This window comes from Panthera uncia, assembly GCF_023721935.1.
Source record: "Panthera uncia isolate 11264 chromosome D3 unlocalized genomic scaffold, Puncia_PCG_1.0 HiC_scaffold_8, whole genome shotgun sequence".
Classification (NCBI taxonomy): domain Eukaryota; kingdom Metazoa; phylum Chordata; class Mammalia; order Carnivora; family Felidae; genus Panthera; species Panthera uncia.
Window position 1 is genome coordinate 76,018,161 of NW_026057586.1, and position 20,395 is coordinate 76,038,555.

Genomic DNA, 20,395 nt, shown 5'->3' on the forward strand with positions numbered 1-20,395 from the left:
CAAACTAGGGATGCCTCGGTGGCTCAGTCAGTTCAGCGGCCGACTCCTGATTTGGGCTCAGGTCATATCTCTAGGTTCATGAGACTGAGCCCCACGTCGGGCTCTGCACTGACAGTGTGGAGCCTGCTTGGGATTCTCTGTTTCCCTCTCTCTCTTCCCCTTTCCCGCTCATGATCTCTCTCTCTCTCTCTCTCTCTCTCTCTCAAAAACGCATACATAAACATAAAAAAGGAAACAAAGATGCAGATAAACTGAATTGTATTCAGTAGATGGGGCTGGGGATGAGATGGGGTGAGAAAGCAAAATGGGATGGAAAATGTTCATACAGCTTTGAGGGGCAGGCTCGGTGGAGAAGGACTCAACAAGTTCTGTATGAGTCCAAAGAGTAGGAAGAGGTTTGGGCTCAATATGAGGAAATACACATCAGAGAACCATTTTAAGAGGCATAAACTCTAGAGCCGGACTGATTTGGGCATTGAGCAGCCTCAGAGGTAATCTGTGGTGAAAACCAAATGGATTGTCCATGTGAAGCACCATGCCTACCAGAAAGGAAGTGCTCAGTTAAGTGTCAGCTCTCCTTTCTTTTGTTGCTAATGGCCACCTGTCAGAGCTGTGTGACACCTGGAAGTAGAAATGGCTCTGGAATTGAAAAGACATGTGTTCAAATCTCGGCTCTGCCATTGACTCGTGATGAGATCCTGGTCAAGGGATTTTACCTCTCCTAGCCTCAACTTCACCACATATATAAATAGTGATGGTTATGCCCACCTCATACAGTTGGGATCACTAAGTGAAATAATGAAATGTATAGAGCCTAGTACCCCATACAGGCTTGAGACATGCTATTTCCCTTTTCTGTTTATGAAGGGGTATGTTCCATAGGGAGCGAATGAGCTCCCCAGCACTACAGGGATTCAACTAAATAAAGTCACATTCTGAGCTACTAGGGGTTAAGACTTTAACATATGATTTTGAGGGAGGGAGGAGGTCCCCAAACTATCCATACCACTGAGTTACCTCAAATTAGCTCATACAGTGTTGGATAGATGTTACATTGTTTCCCTCAAATATTTAAGATATCCCTATCCTCTGCTATGGATTTTCTGTGGCACCCTGGGGTGCCTCAGGGCACACCACAGGGCCAGAGGTCTGTTTTCTCTCTGAACTGAGCAGCCTTGGATGTGCAAGAAGTTAAAACCCACAGGAGTCGATGGAAAGGGGTGATGAGCAGGAGTTTGTGGTTAATACCTCACCCGCTCGCCCCTCAGGTAGGTAGGACATCTCTGGAGTGTGCTCTATATTCCCCAGAGGTCTCCTTCAGGACTGAATTGCCTATGGTAGATGCCTGTTCATGGATGACCCAGTGTTGGCTTCTTCCCTTTCCCTGTTTCGCTTCCCCACCCCCTTGAGGTACTGCTTGGATGGCCCCCCAAGTAAACCGCCTCTATCCAAACTCCTGTTCTGGGTCTGCTCCTGGGGAACCTGACATAGGTCAGTGTGGACGGCAATAACCAGGGAGGTCAGGGCGTCCCCCTCATCTTGTTACGTGGACCTACCACCTTCTTTGACCACCTTGCCCCAAATCTCTTTCTGGCTGTTGTGCTCGTCGGTATCCCAAAGAGTTTTCTTTATATTCTCCACAGCCCGAACACACCGAGAGGCCGACATGTTTTCAGATATGCAAATACGTCTCCCAACCGTGAAATATTTGACAACTGAGATATGAAGTGATTGTTTAATTCTTAATTCCTGGTTGATTTATGCAAAATATGAACTGAAAGACGTGGAGCGACAGGCACTCTCTTCCTCCCAATTTGCCAAAAAAGAAAGGCATCTGAAGGGATTAAAAATAGACGTATCCAGTGGAAGCAACATTTTGGAATGTGTCGGATGCCAGCTGGGGTAGTTGAAGTGAAATCTCAGAATCTGCTATGCACTCGAATTTCAGTGAGGAGTACATATGTTTGGCATTAAAAACCTATTGGAAAAGTCATTGTTTTCTGAATATCTTTAATATACTTTTCTGTGTTGCATCTAGCACCCAAAGAACTCCTTCTGGGTATTTTTACTGAAATGCCAGCACCGGATTTACAAATTATGGGGCCCAGAGCAAAAGTAAAAGTGGGGGCTCCCCTGACGCCCGATAGCTGGCAACCTATTGACTAATTGCTGCCAGGACGAAATATCACTGGATAATGTGTATTTGCACCACCTCTGAGGACCCTGTATTTCATTCTGTTCAAGAAGGATTACCGCTTGCTACATTGACCCTTGGGAGCCCTGTGGTCCCTCGGCCCATTCCTACCTTATCCTCCAGACCGCACCCGGAAGGGGGGTGGTGAACGTGGACCTTTGTAAATGATGACGAAAAAATGTGGTGTTTATGACCCTCTCTTGCTCTTTCTTTCTTTGCTTTGGTATAACAGGTGCGGTCGTGGGGGAGGTAGAGTGGCCTCCGGGAGTATTCTTAGTGAATTTCCCCCACTGGATTCTAGGATGTGGCCCAAGCTCCCTCCGTGACTAATGCTTTCCATTTATTCATGCTTCATGTCACAGCGGGCAGGGCTGCTGCAGGACAGGTCGGAATTACGGAATTATTAATCCCGTTTTACAAAGGAGGAAACTGAAGCTCTGGGGATTTGGCACTTTGTTAGTGGTGGAGATTGCCGGAGACTAACCCAGTTTTAGGGCTGAGAATTCAGCGACTGACTTCAGCACTCTGTCGCACAGTCTTGATGCTTTTTCATTGAAAGAGGCCGCGTGTGTGTGTTCAGCAGAACAACCTGGGGGTGTATCTGTAAGCCCTGCAGACAACTAGGGTTCCCAAGCCATCTGGAAGATTTTAACTTCTCTAGCCTTTGCGGGGAGGCCTTGTTTTATTTAAATATACATTTGTAATGTTTATTTATTTATTTTTGATTGAGAGAGAGAGAGAGAGAGAGAGAGACCAGAGCACAAGAGGAGGTGGGGCAGGGAGAAAGAAGGAGACACAGAATCTAAAAGCAGGCTCCAGACTCCCATCTGTCAGCACAGAGCCCGATGCAGGGTTCCAACCCACGAACTGTGAGATCATGACTCGATCCGAAGTCAGATGCTTAACCGACTTAGCCAACCAGGTGCCCTGACCTTGCTTCATTTAACACCCACTTAAGACTTCTCAAACCTCCAACCCAGGTAGGAAAACGCTCCCAGGCCAGGTATTCCCATGGATTTCCAAGTAGCCCACAATTTCCTGTTCAGTACACGCTCTAGCTTGCTTCCTACCTGCATGGGTAGAATTGTGCACCCTTCAAAAGATGTGTTCAGGTCCTAAACCTCAGTGCCTGTGAATGTGACCTTATTTGGAATAAGAGTCTTTGCGGACATAATCAAGGTATGGTGAGGTCATACTGGATTAGGGTGGGCTCTAAACCCATGACTGGCATCCTTGTAAGCGCAAGGGAATTTGAACAATTTGAACGTAGAGAAGACCGAGGACACACAAGGTGAATGCCATGTGACAATGGAGGCAGAGATTACGGTGGTGCCTCTGCATGCCAAAGAGCACCATTGCCAGCAACAACCAGAAGCTGGGAGAGAAGCAAGGAAGGATCCCCTCCTACAGCCTTCAGAAGAAGCACGTCCTTGCTTGGACTTACAGCTCCAGAACCGTGAGAGAATAGGTTTCTATTGTTTTAATCCACTCATTTTGTGATAATTGGTTCCAGCAGCCCCACAAAACACATACACTACACATCTTGCTTCAGTCTCACTTCCCTCTGTACCCCAATTCATTTATGCCCTCAAAATGGGACTTTTCCAGGCCAGCAAGTAGTAGGATTGCACTGAGGGTTTAGGATAACAGAGGGAGACTGCGGCACAGCTCTGCAGAGTTAGTGACTTAAAATTAAATATTAGGCATCGCTGAATTTTCAATGAAATAAAAATAGAGTTTCCAGAGAATTCTAACACACAGGTAGGGGTAGGGACCCCTGCCACACAGCCTGTTTGCAAGCTGCTGCTTTACGTAAGATATAAACATTCATTTAAGCCAAACAGAACTGAGTTGAAATCCTGAGTTTTAATCCTGTATGTTAGCTATGTGACCCTGGGCAAGTTTCTTAATTTATATAAACTTCAATTTCCTTATGATGAAGAATAAAAACCAAATCACCAAACTTATAGGGCCATTAGTGGGTTAAATGACATAATTATGTATCTCTTTGTCTATATACTTCTATCATCTACATATATTAGATACAAAACATATGTTAATACATATGCTAGGTAAGAAACACAGCATATAATAGGTACAAAATAAATTCTGGCTAACGTAATTAGCTCTTTGTCCTCTTAGAAAACTGAACTAACTTCCTTTCCTCTCTTCCTCCCTCCCTTCTTCCCTCCCTCTCTTCCTTTCTCCCTTCCTTCCTCCCTTCCTTCCTTCTTCCCTCTCTCCCTTCTTCCCTCCCTCCCTTCCTTTCTCCCTTCTTCCCTCGCTCCTTTCCTCCCTTCTTTCCCTCTTTCCTTTCTTCCTTCCCTCCCTCCCTCCTTTCTCCTTTTAAGATAGAATCCACTGATGGTCTCTGCTCTAAGAATGACAGTAAACAGGAAAAGGAGACCTTCCTTTGCAAAGACTAAAAACCAGCTTTAAATCAACTCAGTCTCTGACTAGATTAAGGTGATCTTTCCTCCTCTAACTGCTAGAAATCAAAAGTATTCCTTTCTGAAGACAGATATCATCCAAAGCCTCAAAATATCTGTATAATTCTTTTCATAGAAGAGAGCTGTCCTATTGGAGCCTTCTGAAGAAGGAAGTGGTCAACCATAGCACCTTGGCAGGGAGGGAGCATTTATTTTGGGATAAATACCCAAAGCTCATGTTCCTCATGCCTGCTTATCTATTGCAGGTACTTCCAATCTACAACTGCCCCCCCACTGGCAGTGCCCAGCTAGGTGTCACAGGGCAAAGGAGCCCATTGGTGCAGTCCATCCAGGCCAGCCTCCAGAAACACAGGACATGGTGGTAAAGAGTGGAGAATGGGTGGGGTAGAAGCTGTGCAAACAGAAAACGCCCCGCACAGTCTTCAAGATAGGTTAAGTTTAAAATACAAAAGAGAGGAGGGGTGCCTGGGTGGCTCGGTCGGCTGAGTGTCCGGCTTCGGCTCAGGCCATGGTCTCATGGTTCGTGAGTTCGAGTCCCGTGTCAGCTCTGCACTGACAGCTCAGAGCCTGGAGCCTGCTTTGGATTCTGTGTCTCCCTCTCTCTGCCCCTCCCCCACTCATGCTCTGTCTCTCAAAAATAAATAAATGTTAAAAAAAATTTTTTTTAGAACAAAAGAGAGGAAAACTAAGCGTATCATATATTACCCTCTAGGAGAGAGAAGGAGCAAGAGAGATGGAGAGAGGGAGGTCAGAGCTCAGCAGGACCCAGATGGCAGAGTCAAAGTGATGTGAGGCAGGTTTATTTACCATGTGGCCATTTACACGCATATGGGTGTAGGGGATCACGGGACAAAGTGCAGTCACCAAGGGAGAGAAGGGATGAAGCTGTGGCCATTTCTACGGGACAAGGGAAAGGAGTGGTTACCAGCCCTCTGAAGGAGGGAGATCATGTAGAGAAGAAGGTCTTGGGAGGATTGGTGATCCGTAGTTGAGGGACACGGCCCGTCTGAAGCAAACTCAGAGGAAGGATACCCCAAACACACCCCGATGCTTTCCTCTGATCTCCTGCCAGTGGCTCCCATTGGCTCAAGCCACCTAGCAGCTGGAGGACACGGGGGCCACTTGGTGCCATAGAGGCGGAGAGTGGATGTGGGAGGGCGGGGGTGAGGCGAGTAGAAGATGGGTAGCATCAAGCCTAACTCGCTTTACACCGACGGTCTTTTGCGCTGTTTGAATTTCTTCCCTAATCCACATGCATGCATCGCTTAAAAAACACACCGGTAAAAGTAAATGCCAGTTCTTTCCCCCATTTTGCACACAGAAGGGCAGAGGAGAGTATTTTCCTGTGAAAAGAAGAGGGAAGAATAAATGGCTTCCCATTCCAGACACAAAGCTGGGACACGCAGTTTCTCCCGCAGAGCGCCGAGCACTCTAGACGAGGCAGCTACATTGACTGTGACCGAGACAAGGTTGACATGTCCATACCTGTGTTTTCTGACTCCAAATGCAGCTCTTCCTCATGCTGCATTTCCCCCTGCTCTTCGGAGAAGTCACAGGTAAGAATTTCGTTTACCACTATTGTTTCCTTTACCTCTCTCTCTCCTTCCTCTCCTTCCTCCCTCCATTTTTTCCCTGTAATTTCCTTTTATAACTTATAATTTTGAACTCACAATTCAACTAACCATTTGGGAGGCAATTTTCCCGCTCTTACCTTCTTTCGGGCGTCATTGTTTAGACAGTCTGGACGGGGTGGCCCAATTCTTCAGTTTCCTGACAGTATCTTCCTTGAAGAGACTTTTTGCCTTTCTCTCTTTGGTTTTGTCCTCCGCTGCTGTCTGCATCCTGTTCAAGGGCAGCTTCAGATATATACAACTGTTTCTTGTCTGGGAGTCCCCTGGCTTCTGGCACTTTGGTGGAAACTGTCTTTCTTTCTCTTAGCTTCAGTGACACTTCCTTCTCAATAAAATATGCTCTTTCAAACAGGTGTTGAGGAATATGACATTTGGAATATATAATAGCCGCATCCTAATATACACCTTCATTAGACAGTAGCTAAAAGAAGAGGAATTCACTGATGCGGAAAATCCATTCAAAGGATTTGCATAGCTCCCCACCCCGGCCCCCCACTGCGCCCGACCCCTTCAGTACGTTCTGATTTTTCAAGTTTTATATGCAAACTTCTCTCTCCCGCTGAAGAATCACAAAATTAAGACAAACTCTTTCCTTCTTACTTTTACAATAACACTCGTTTGTGGTGGGTACATTATAAAACACAAGGAATTAACCACACAAAAAAGCATTATTACTATTTGGGTATATTTCTTCCAGATATCCTTGTTAAAAGGTTTTTCTAAGTATACTTACCTTTCTAAATAAAAATAGGCTTTAAGAAATTTTTACATTTACCGTAGGAGTGAATTAAATTTAAATTTACTAGAGGAGTAATTTAAATTTACTGTAGAACTAACATGTCTGTTTTTAAAACAGTTCAAAAGTATACACAGGGGTGCCTGGGTGGCTCAGTCGGTAGAGCATCTGTCTCATTATCCCAGGATCCTGGGATTGAGCCCTGTGTCGGACTCTGCACTGAGTGTGGAGTATGCGTAAGATTCTCTGTCTCCCTCTGACCCTCTCCCCTGCTCCTGCTCTCTCTCTCTCAAAAAAAAAAGAGTATACACAGGAAAATGAAAAACACCTTAATCCCTTCCCCCCATCTAGGGATAATAATTTAGTCTTTGGTATACATAATTCTATATATTTTGGGGGTTTATCCACATCTACATCTATTGTTTGTCTCTTCTGTTGTTTTCTTTGGCAAAAATTAGATCACATTATATACATATATAAATATATAAATATAAATAAGTATATATATGTATGTATTTTAACTGCCTGACATCTTTCCCTGTCAACAAGTACTGATTTACACCATTAGCTTTCATACGTTTTGTGCCACAGTGAGAAATACATTTGAAACTACGATCTAGTACCGTGTGTATACGGTACCTCTGTTTCTAATTGAAATAAAAGTTTCATGAGCCACTACTCACCTCTGTTATGTATGGTGTACTCTGGTTATTGTCCTATTTTATTCTTTTTTCATTTAAAAAAAATGCTGGTTATGACCCAGTAAATTGATTTCAAGACCCACTAATGGGTTATGACTTACATTTTGAAAAACATTCTCCTAGGCCACAATTTTAATGGCTTTATTGTATTTTGAACTGCAGAGTTGTTAAGTTGCATGGAATGAGGAGGAAGTCTTGTCTAGCCTCTTCATTTTGTAGGTGGAGGAGTGAAATTTTTATTTTCTCAATAACTGGTACAAGAACTCCCCTCAGGGAGGGAATTTTCTTTGTTTAGGGAAATACCTTTATAAGGGCTTGTGGGGGCGGGAGGAGGGTGCTGCAGTGGGCATAGCCGGACCACTCTAGGCTAGGTATAAATGGAATTTGGAATGGAGATCATTGAGTCACTGTGGCAGAGGGGAGTGGACCCTTAGTTAGCAAAACAAAGAACTTGCGGGATCAAGACTAGGTGATATTGAATTTATATTAGTTGCATTGCTATGCTGTACATTCATCTATCTTCTCAAGTTTTCAGCAAGATTTACTATCAGATGTCTTTTTGGAGCAAGTGATAGAGATAAAAATCGGATTGGATTAAGAAAAATAAGCTAGGAGTGTTTATTTGCTTATGAAATTGAATACACCAGGCATGGCTGGGTCCAGGGCCTTAAATAATGTCATTGACAGTGTCTTTTTATATCTCCTTTCTTTGCTTTTTTGGTTCTGTGGAAATTGAGAAAGGGAAACCTCCTTCAGAATGGAGTTGGAGGCCAGTAGGGGGAGTTCTCATGTCCTACCACGCCTTGTCAAAAACAGACCCAACGGGAAGAGAGAGGGATCTTGCAGGTGGATAGCACTTTATTATTGTAGTAGGAGAGGGAAAGGCTTTCTTCCTGCCCTTCCAACAGCCCAACCAATGGCAGACTGTCACAACTCAGCCAATGAGAAGCCACTATACTTCAAAATCCCTAGTTTACTCCAGTGGACTTTTTGTTTATAACAGCCCTCCCAACTCTCCCCTGTCCCTATAAAAGGAGGCTCCTCCCCTTTATTCTGGGAACTTGCCTATGGTTTTGGTGTAGCTTGCGGGTCGGCACCATAATCCCCTGCTATTCCTGAATAAACCCATTTTTTTTGCTGCTAAAATAACCGACAGTTTTATTTTTAAGGCTAACAGTTCATTCTCAGGAATTGATTCCTAGTAGTTTTTTCCAAAAAGACCCAGGGATAATCCTCGTTTGACTGACTAGGATCACATGACCATCTTAATCATTGTGGTTTTGGCGATGGAATGCTCTGATTGGCCGGAACTAGATCATGTGCTCACCCTTGGGGCCAGAGATGGCCTCGCATTCACGTTTACTTGGTTTGAGGTGGGCAAAGAGTGGTTTCCAGAAAATTGGGTTCACATTGGGAGAACCAGAGGAGGGCACCAAATACGCTCTACATGCCTGTTCACACAAGTACTTTATGTGAGCAGTTAGTTTGTTGGAGACTTGAGTGGGGAGCCGAATACCTCATCTGCCTGGCCCAGTGTCAAAGGGACCCCATGAGTGGCACATCCAGATGATCCTTAAATAGAACTAAGAACAAAACAAAAGCATCTTTGGGAGTCTGCAGAAATCTTGGGGAGGACACCAAATTTCCTACCATTTGTACAAAGGTATCTATAAAGGAGAGAAGATCCTTGAGAATATCTGGGCTGCATAAATCTGGAAACCGAGGCCTAGAAAGGCTCAGAGACCTGCCCAAAGTCATACAGCTAATTTTTATTAGAGCCCAGATTGAGCACAGTCTCCTGTACTCAGCAATGTGTCCTGCTCACACAACACTCCCTGTTTTCCACTGCCTCCATCAAACCCAGAAATTTCCCAAGGCTCTTTCCGCCACACTGCTTGCCCTTGTGAGCCCCCCCCCCCCTTTTAGGGGCTGCCTGGGGACTCTGCATGGAGCCTGAAGGAGAAGCTTGTGTAGGGATGGAGGAGCCAGACTCCAGCCTCTTTGGGAGACTGGCAGCTCAGGTGTCTGGAAGAGAGGCTCAAGATACAGAGCCCACGAAGCAAAGCAAACCCAACGGGCAAGGGCAGTGGAACAAGGCAGAATGACCAGGAGGGGGCAGACAGGTGCAGGAAGGGGATTGCTGTGTATTGATCACTTCCCATTTGCTAGATATTTTGTGTATATTATTTTATTTAATCCTCACCAAAAAATGTAGTTTCAGGGAACATAAAGTGAGGGGAAGCTAAGGGAATTGAAGTTGACATTGGCAGTCAGCGGCGGCTGCGCTGCAAAAGGTCTTGAATTTGGCTGAGTGAAAGCACAAATGAAGTATTAGTTTGCTCTGGCTGCTGTAACAAAGAACCAGGAAGTAGGTGACTTAAACAACAGAACGTATTATTCCTTCACAGTTCTGGAGGCTAGAAGTGCAAGGTCAAGGTGTCAGCAGGGGCTCGTTCCTTCTCAGGGCGGTGAGAATCTGTTCCATGCCTCTCTCCTAGCATGTGGTGGTTCATGAGATGCATAACCCTGGCCTCTGCCTTTATCTTCTCATATCATTTTCCCCGTGTGCGTGTGTGTGTCTGAGTCCAAATTTCCCCCTTTTATAAGGACGCAGTCATGCTGGATTAGGGACCCACTATTCTCGAGTATGACCTCTTCTAAATGTAACTGATTACATCTGCTCTGACCCTATTTCCAAATGAGGTCACATTCTGAGATACTGAGGGTTAAGGCTTCAACATCTAAATTTTTTTTTTTAATTTTTAAAATGTTTTTATTTATTTTTGAAGGAGAGAGAGAGAGAGAGACAACATGAGCAGGGAAGGAGCAGAGAGAGAGGGAGACACAGAATCCGAAGCAGGCTCCAGGCTCCGAGCTGTCAGCACAGAGCCCAATGCGGGGCTCGAACCCACGAACCGTGAGATCATGACCTGAGCCGAAGCTGGATGCTCAGCCGACTGAGCCACCCAGGTGCCCCTTCAACATCTGAATTTTGGAGGAGGGCACAATTTCACCTGTGACTATAGATAAGTGGAATCTTGAGAAAAGTCAGGTTAAGTAAGATTAAACAGATTTTTTTTTTTTTTTTTTTTTTTTTTTTTTTTTTTTTTTTTTTTTTTGCTTTAAGGCCTCTGTGGAGGTTTTACAACTTAGCTGCGAAATTTCTCACACCCTTCCTGTTGAGAGGTGGGGACTTTGTCCCCTCCCCTGGAATCTGAGAGCTGCAGAGTATGGTGGAAATGACTTTGTGTGACATCCTAGGCTACATCATAAAAGAACATATACCACTTCAACCTTGTTTCCTGGAACATGGAACCACCCTGTTCTGAGAGGCACAGGTATACTCCCTGGCCAGTAGTCCCAGCTGAGTCCACCCTTCTGGGTATCCTGCCACAGTGCCAGACAGGTGAGTGCAAAGCTACCTGGGAACTGCGTCTCCTGGCTGTAGCTGTTACAGTTCCAGCTGTTAGAGGAGGCGGCAGAGGTGAAACCCCAGCCATGGTGGAGTAAAGATGGATGGTCCCCGGACACCTGGGTGGCTCAGTCGGTTGGGTGTCCGACTTCGGCTCAGGTCATGATCTCACCGTTCATGAGTTTGAGGCCCACGTCGGGCTCTGTGCTGACAGCTCAGAGCCTGGAGCCTGCTTTCGATTCTGAGTGTCCTTCTCTCTCTGCCCCTCCCTGCTCAGACTCTGTCCCTCTCTGGTTCTCAAAATAAATGTAAAAAAAATTTTTTTTTAATTAAAAGATGAGGGGTCCCTGCTGTGCCCTGTCTGAATCCTCAGCCACAGAATTAATGGGCATAAAAAAGTTAAACCACTAAGGTTGGGCTGTGTATTAGTCTGGGTTTCTAGAGAAACAAAAACGATTATATATATATATATACACACACACACACACAAGTATATACAGTATATATACAGGTATATATATATATATATATATACACTTTATATATACATAAAGTATTAGTATTATAAGGTATAAATTATATATAAGTATAAGGTATGTATATAAGGTATTAGTCTTATATACTACATTATATACAAGGTATTAGTCTGGGTGCTTTAGATAAACAGAACAATAACATATTAACAATATATATATATTTTGAACATAATATATTATGTTCAAAATCTGCAGGGTAAGCTGACAGACTGGGAACTGGAGACCCATGGAAGGGGTGATGCTGCAGCCTGAGTCCCAAGGCAGTCTGTGGGCAGAAGTCCCTTCCTCAGGGGAGATTGGTCTTTTTTCTCATAAAACCGTCAACTGATTGAGTGAGGCCCACCCGTATTATGGAAGATTAATTCGTTTTACTCAAAGTCTACTGATTTAAGTGTTAATGTCATCTAAAAAAAAACAAAACACTTCATGGCAACATGCAGATAAGTGTTTGACCAAATACCTGGGTACTGTGGCCTAGCCAAGTTGGCACATAAAAATAACCATCATTGGCTGGTTTGTTTTACAGCAATAGGTAACCAGAACAGCCTGTAACAGCCTCCTGCCTGTGTTCTGTGACTTTCCAAGTGGGTGACAATATGCCACATTTTCCAATTTTATTTGGTTAAACTTCCCATCCTCCTTCCCTCTCCCCCTGTTTTTTGTTATGTGTGTGGGGTTTTTTTGTAACAGAGACCTTTCGGTGTTCTCCAGAACACCTCTTAACAAGTTTGAGTGTAGGAGTTAAGAGCAGAATCAGGTTCAATTCTTGACTGTATGAGTTCCTAGCTGTGTGACCTTGATCAATTATTTAACCTCTCTGAGCCTCAATATCTTCTTCATCCATAAAGTGAAATAATCATACTGGCCTCAGTGTTGTCGTGAGGAGTAAATTAAATGAGCCACGGAAAGGGCTCAGACCAGCAACTGGACACACGGATTTTTTTATTCATTCATTCATTCATTCATTTATTCATTCACCAGCAGGGCCCAGATTTTACTGGTCTGTGGTGCTGCTCTTCTTTTTAAGGCCTTAATTGTGATGCTCAGGCTTTCATCCCACTCCATTTCTAGAAGCTTCTCTCCCTTCCAGTTTCTCTTTCTTCCTTTCTATTTCCACCCCCTCTTTTCTTTTTATTTTCCTTTGTAAAATCAGGTTCCCCCGTCATCCCCCGGGAGCACATGCATGTTTCACAAATTCATCTTGTTTGTCACTTCAGCCAGTGCGGCTCTCTGGACCACTGCTTCACATTTCCCATGAGGCACTGCTCTCTCCGCTTCAGCTCCCTTCCTTCTGCCTCCAGCTGCTGCCGCTCTGCCCTCTGCGTCTCCCCTCCAGCACAGGACAGACCTTGCTGCCCATGGTGGCAGCAAGAACAGGCTGCAATTTTTATGCTGACTTGACTGGATGTTCCAAGACTGAATGTTCCATGTACCTCCTAGAGGTAACACGCTCAGAACCCACCGACCCAACTCCATGGGCATTTACAGAGCTCCCCCTACCCTGTGAGCATTGCCTGCATGGGAGTTCACCCCGCCTACCTCCCAGCCTAAGGTTCGCCTTTCTTTTGTTTTGTCTTTTCTTTTTTCTTTAAATTCAAGTTAGTTAACATACAATGCAGTCTCAGTGATCTATCTCTTACATATGACACTCAGTGCTCATCCCCAAAAATGCCCTCCTTAATGCCCATCACCCATTTAAACCATCACCCTACCCACCTCCCCTACAGCAACCCTCAGTTTTTTCTGTGTATTTAAGAATCTCTTATGGTCTGCCTCCATCTCTGTTTTTATCTTATTTTTTCTTCCTTCCCCTATGTTCATCTGTTGTGTTTCTCAAATTCCACATATGAGTGAAATCATATACCTTTCTCTGACTGACTTACTTTGCTTTGCGTAATACCCTCCAGTTCCATCCATGTTGTTGCAAATGGCAAGATTTCATTCTTTTTCATTGCTGAGTAGTATTCCATTGTGTGTGTGTGTGTGTGTGTGTGTGTGTACCACACCTTCTGCACAGCAAAGGAAACAATCAACAAAACTAAAAGGCAACCGATGGAATGGGAGAAGATATTTGCAAATGACACATCAGATAAAAGATTAGTATCCAAAATCTATAAAAAAACTTGCCAAACTCAACACCCAAAAAGCAAATAATCCAGTGAAGGAATGGGCAGAAGACATGAATAGACACTTCTCCAAAGAAGACATCCAGATGGCCAACCGACACATGAAAAAATGCTCAACATCCATCATCATCAGAGAAATACAAATCAAAACCACAATGAGAAACCACCTCACACCTGTCAGAGTGGCTAAAATGAACAACTCAGGAAACAACAGATGCTGGCGAGGATGTGGAGAAAGTAGAACCCTCTTGCACTGCTGGTGGGAATGCAAACCGGTGCAGCCACTCTGGAAGACAGAATGGAGGTTCCTCAAGAAATTAAAAATAGATCTACCCTACGACCCAGCAATAGCACTACTAGGAATTTATCCAAAGGATGCAGGAGTGCTGATTCATAGGGGCACATACACCCCAATGTTTATAGCAGCGCTATCAACAATAGCTCAACTGTGGAAATAGGCTGCCTTTCTGCATCCTCATTGCCTGACCTCATTCCGGGATGCCTGTCAGTCAGTGGGAATTTCCATTCCTTTAAGGGGGGCCCACCAGCAGATGGTGGGCCCTTTGCTCTCTGCTGGACACTTTGAATATTGTTATTGTACCTTTTTCCCCCCAGGCTGAGGTTAAGAGAAATGAGAGTGAGGTCAGGATGACATTCCCACATTGTAGCCCATGTGTGCCTGCAGGACTGTGCTATTACACTCTTGAAAAGAACCTCCTCAAGATCAACTTTCCTCCTCCCATTGGATGGTTGGAGATGAATTTGTCCAATGCAGTAGCCATAGCCTCCTGTGGCTATTGAGCACCTGAAATGTGGCGAGTCCAAACTGAGATACGGTGTGAGTATGAAACACATGTGAGTTTCAAAGACAGTACTAAAAAATAGGATGTCAGAATTTCTCAACAGTGCTTATATTGATTACATGTCAAAAGACAATCTTTTTTGTATATTAAATGAAATAAAATATCTTACTAAAATTAATTTCACTAATTCCCTTTAAAAAAAAACGTGGCTCTTAGAAAATCTAAGAATGCATATGTGACTAGTGTTATATTTGTATTGGGCAACCGTGTTGCAGAAGGTACTGAGTAGAATCTGGGGCATATTCAACAGCTTCCAGATGAATAAGCCTCTGAATAACAGAACTAGGTAAGGAAGGGAATTTGCTAAGACCCAAGGAAGTTCTAGAGATCTGGGGTCACTCTCCTAACCTGGCCACCACCACCCCCCCACCCCCGAGCCCTCCCCTCACCTTCTCAAGTGCAAGTGCTTCCATACCTGGAATGCTCTCCCATCCTCTCTGCCTTCTACCTCCGCGTGGCTCGCTCCTTTTCCTTTCTTCTAGAGTTAGCCCCTCCCACTTTCATCCCCTCTGAGAGGTATTTCCTGACTCCCCAACTCCTGCTAAAGATGTCATCCTGCTAAAAATATCATCCTCAGAGGCGCCTGGGTGGCTCAGTCAATTAAGCAACTGACTTCAGCTCGGGTCATGGTCTTGCGGTTCATGAGTTCGAGCCCTACGTCGGGCTCTGTGTTGACAGCTCGGAGCCTGGAACCTGCTTTGGATTGTGTCTCCCTCTCTCTCTGCCCCTTTCCCATTCATGCTCTGTCTCTCTCTCGCAAAAATAAGTAAACATTAAAAAAATTTTTTAAATGTCATCCCCAAAGTGTCCACTCAACCCTACTATTCTCTTCCTGACATTTCCTTCCAAAATTCTCTTGCTTATTTAATTGCTTATCATATGTGTTCCCAGCTAAAGTATAAGTTCCATGAATACAGAGGTCTTGACTATCTTGTGTCTTCTCATGCCTCAGAGTCTGGCACAAAGTAGGCTTTCAAAAAAAATTTTTTTTGATGAATGAATGAATGAATGAATGAGTGGAAAACATGAATTCTCATTGTTCAGTTTTGAAGCTTTGTGTGAATTTGCAATTTAATCTTCTCCTCCTTACTCCAAGACTTCAGCAAAGTGTACAGACATGTTTTGGGTGAGTGGATTCTTTTTATGTGTGGCAGGTATGGAAAAGGGCTGAGCTTCACACTGGAATCAATGTTGTATTGAGCAGTGAAAACCCATATGGCAATAGGTATCCAAAATGAAGAATGACCATGGTAGCAGAAGCTCCAGCAACATGCAAGAGTCTGGGCAGGCAGGGGCGGGGACAGATCTTAGGAGTCTCTTAGGGCTTGAAGTGAGACATGAGCCAACCACCTGGCTTGACATCTTCCTCAAAGGATGTTGTATTAGTTTCTAGGGCTGTCATAAATAACAAAAACAAAACTAACAGTAAAAAAAAAACCACCACAACTAAGTGACTTCAACAACAGAAACTTAATGTCTCACAGTTCTGGAGGCTAGAAATCCAAGATCAAGGTATCAATATAAGGTTGGTTTCTTCTGAGGACTATATGGGAAAATCCATTCCATGCTTCTGTCCTTGGTTTAGAGATGATTATCTTCATGTTCACATGACATTCTTCCTGTATGTGTGTCTGTGTCCAAACTTCTCTGTCTCATAAGGATATCTGTCATATTGGACTGGGCTCTTAGCCCAGTCTAATGAACTCTCTTTTTTTTTTTTTTTTTTTTTTAATTTTTTTTTCAACGTTTTTTATTTATTTTTGGGACAGAGAGAGACAGAGCATGAACGGGGGAGGGGCAGAGAGAGAGGGAGACACAGAATTGGAAACAGGCTCCAGGCTCTGAGCCATCAGCCCAGAGCCTGATGCGGGGCTCGAACTCACAGACCGCGAGATCGTGACCTGGCTGAAGTCGGACGCTTAACCGACTGCGCCACCCAGGCGCCCCTAATGAACTCTCTTTAACTTGATTACCTCTGTAAAGACCCTGTCTCCAAATAAGGTCACATTCTGAGGTCCTGGGAGTTAGGAAATCACCATATAAACTGGGGAGGAGGGGGAATAACACAGTTCAGCCCATAATAGATGCTAAAGGACAACTTCCAAGCTGCCCCGGGAAGATTGTCTTCTACAATCTCTACCCCAGCATAATACTCTGTTGGTCATCCATTGTTTTCATCTGCCCAGCATCCATCTCCCATCTTCTGGGTACAGCACCTAGAGTTTTCTTTGGGGACTCACCCACCTGACATCCTTAGTCTGTATGATTCAAATAGAATTGGTCTTATACTCCATATACAGCCTTGGGCATGTGACCCAGATCTGGCCAACAGTGTATTTCTTCCTTCCCTCAGTGATTGGTTCAAGTGTGGGCACATGATCAAAACTGATCCAGTGGCACTCAATTCTAGGAGTTGATAGGTTGGAGACTTGAGAATACTGGGGACCTTCTTTCCCAAGGGAAAGAAGCCAACAGAGAAACACAGGTGAGAGGAGGTATAGAGTGAGCCTGAGCTCAGTGACATGCTTGAAGCCCCTGCATTGAACTGTACCTGAACATAGCTTTAATGGTCACCTTTTCAGTTACAGGAGCCGGTACGTTCCTTTTTTGGCTTAATGCCATTTCAATGTGAGTTTAAATGATGTGTAACAAAAAGCCAATGAAACGTCACCTCCTCTCTGCTCCTGTCTGTGTGCCTTGGTCATCCTAGGTGGCCCACAACAGGACAATTTCACCAGGAAAAGAGAATTTCTTTCAAGCTTCCTGCATTGTCTCCAAAGAGCCTGGTTTAAAGCCCCAGTGGAGATACTTAAGATTGGCCAATGAGAGCAAGGAGCCAGGGTGGTGAATGTGTGCCAACAAACAACTCAAGCAGGCGAGACTCTTGGGGTTTTATAATTATGTGAAAAAAACCCCGAGATTTCTGTAAGGCAGGGGGTCAGCAAATTAAAATTCTCCCAGGAGCTAAGGGCTTCTGAATGCTTGTTTCTGATAATCTTGTTTATATCCTGGGGTAAATAAATCTGTCTTTTGTTCTGTGTTATTCAACTCTCAGCACTGTTTGTAATTAAAGGGGTGGAGGGTGGAGACATGAGTGAGTTCTTTAATTGGCTCTGTTCTGGGTGACAGGGAGTAAGAAACAAAGGCCCTCGTGGGCAGGAGTTGTGGGGGGGGGGGTGGCCTGCTCTGCCCTGGGAAATGGTGATAAAACCCTGGGCAGCTGGTGATCAAGTGGCAAAGGGTGGAAATCCATCGTCATTAGCGTGATCGATGAGCCCTGGCTGAGCCTCTGCCAGTCTGTGCTGGGGTCCCCCGAGACACAGAACCAGAGTGAATGTCTGGTTTCAGAAGTCACCCCCGTGCCAAGAGGTAGAATACCTCTCCTGGTGGACTTATTAATCACCCTCCGCTTTTCTTCAGCCGCGTCTCTGGGGGCGTGAAAGGGATGACAAGGTAAAGCACACAGTCCTACTAGATGGTCAGCTAAGCCCCGCTTGTGACTAGATGGTCAGCTAAGCCCCACTTGTGACACGATAGAAAAGGTTAATAAGCACAAACGATAATAACAGATACAACAGACACAATGGCTAACGGGTGTCGTGCACCTTCTGTGTGCCAGACCTGATGTTGAGAGCAATACCTACATGATTGTTTTTCTTTTCTTTTTGTTTTCTTTTCTTTTGATGACTTCTTTTAGTGCTCTCAGGAATTCTGTGTTACTGGCATAATCATCTGCATTTTTGGGATGAAGAAATTGAGACCCAGAGAGAGGTGAAATAACTTGCCAGGGGTCCCCCAGAGGATGAAACTCGTATTCATAGCTAACATTATGCCTCTCTTACGCCTTCAGGGAGCTCTGCTCTGTGTTTCTCTAGCTTTTCTCACTCTTTGACCCAGTCTTATACTCTCTCCGAGTCTCAGAGTCTTATCCGTACAATGGGGATAAGAACACTTTGATTTTTTATTTATTTATTTGTTTATTAAAGTTTATTTATTTATTTTGAGAGGACACTTTGAGTAGGGGAGGGGTAGAGAGAGAGGAAGACAGAGAGAGAGAGAGAGAGAGAGAGAGAGAGAGAACCCTAAGCAGGCTCCACACTGCCAGCACAGAGCCCAAGGTGGGGCTCAAACTCACGAAACTGTGAGATTATGACCTGAGCCAAAACTGACAGTTGGATGCTTAACTGACTGAGCCTCCCAGGCTCCCCAAGAACACTTTTATATAGCAGGATGCTTGGATGCAAAGAATGGAAACAGACACCGGTTAACTTAAGCAACCATGGAATGTTCTGGAAGGATGTGGGGGAGCTCATGGAACTCTTGATTTCTTCTGGTTTTGTGGAGGGAACAGGTCAAGCTTCTGCCTGCCAGGAATCACCCAATGGAGGATTTTCCTCCAAGAAAGGGTGTTCAGATGTTGAGTAGCCCAAATAACCCTCCCCTGACTCTCTAATAAGGCTGTGTGGTGATGGATGTCTTTAGTATCAGACATGACACACAGTAAATGCCCAGTGAATGGCAATTATTATTATTCTTATTAATAATAATATCCAGAAAGATGCAGCTCAGTCTGTCTCCATGTCTGCTGTATCAATTCTGGGCCGCTTTTCCTGTGGGATGATTTAGATGTCCTTTATGAACAGAGATATAAACGAAACTAACATATCCTCGAGACAGAAGGATGCTGGCATGTCTTCAGATTGGTCACTAAAGCGTGTCCTAAATTGGGAAGAAATCAAAACAGATTGCATCTAATTTCTCACTGTTCCAAGCAAGAAATTACCTTTTTAAAGGAAACACCATGACTTCCAAGCTGTTTGCAAACAGTTTTTGTGAAGTGTCTTGTCTTGGGCTTGGCTTGTTTTTCTTAGTTAGATTATCCCCATGGGGATAGCTGGGTTTTTCAGAGACAAGAGGCCCACGGAATCCACTTTTCTCACTTCTTCCTCATGCTATTAGGTAGGAGGGGGAGCCCCCACCCCCCACTCCCCACAGGTCGCTGGTGAGTTATTACAGGGAAAGCATGGGCTTTGGAGCCAGAGACTTGGGTTCAAATCCTGGATCTGGCGTTTCCTGCTATATAGCCTTAGGCAAGTCGCTTTACCTCTGTGGACCTCCGTTTCCTCATCTTAAAAATGAGGTAATCATTGGGATGCCTGGGTGGCTCAGTCAGTTAAGTGTCCGACTTTGGCTCGGGTCACGATCTCATTCATGGTTTGAGTTTGAGCCCCACGTTGGGCTCTGTGCTGACAGCTCAGAGCCTGGAGCCTGCTTCGGATCTGTCTCTCCCCTTCTCTCTCTGCCCCCACCTCTGCTTGTGCTCTGTCTCGGTCTCTCTCAAAAATAAGTAAACATTAAAAAAAAAAATGAGGTAATCATTATTTACTTCCTAGAATTTGTAGTGGCCTACAGTAACTGTTGTTTTTGTCCAAAGCAGTCGCTACCCCGTGTGACACCTTTGCAGGAATTAGAAAAAAGCATCCTTTCTTCCAGCAGATGTACTGGGGGCCAGGGTGCATGGCTGGCTGAGCAGAGCACGGGCAGGATTTTATTTCCTACTTTACCCCTCAGCTGGCACCCTTGTGCAGCATGAAACCTGCCCGACTGTTCATAGTGCCTTATTTTTATCCGCTTATTAAGCTTTTTAAACTTTTCTCCTGTGAACAGACACAGACCTCTGGTCAAAAGGATGAGAACATAACCCAATTCTGGCCAAATCATCTGACCACAAACAGTGATTGCTGCA

At 44.6% G+C, this 20,395-nt stretch overlaps 1 long non-coding RNA gene across 1 annotated transcript in view; it reads left to right on the plus strand.

Annotated features, from left to right (window-relative positions):
• Window positions 1–20,395, plus strand: part of LOC125914116 (uncharacterized) — a 98,644-nt gene that overhangs the window by 66,355 nt on the left and 11,894 nt on the right. Inside the window, exon 2 of the long non-coding RNA XR_007455200.1 lies at window positions 10,784–11,118. This is a non-coding gene — a long non-coding RNA (uncharacterized LOC125914116). The remainder of the gene's footprint in view (window positions 1–10,783; window positions 11,119–20,395) is intronic.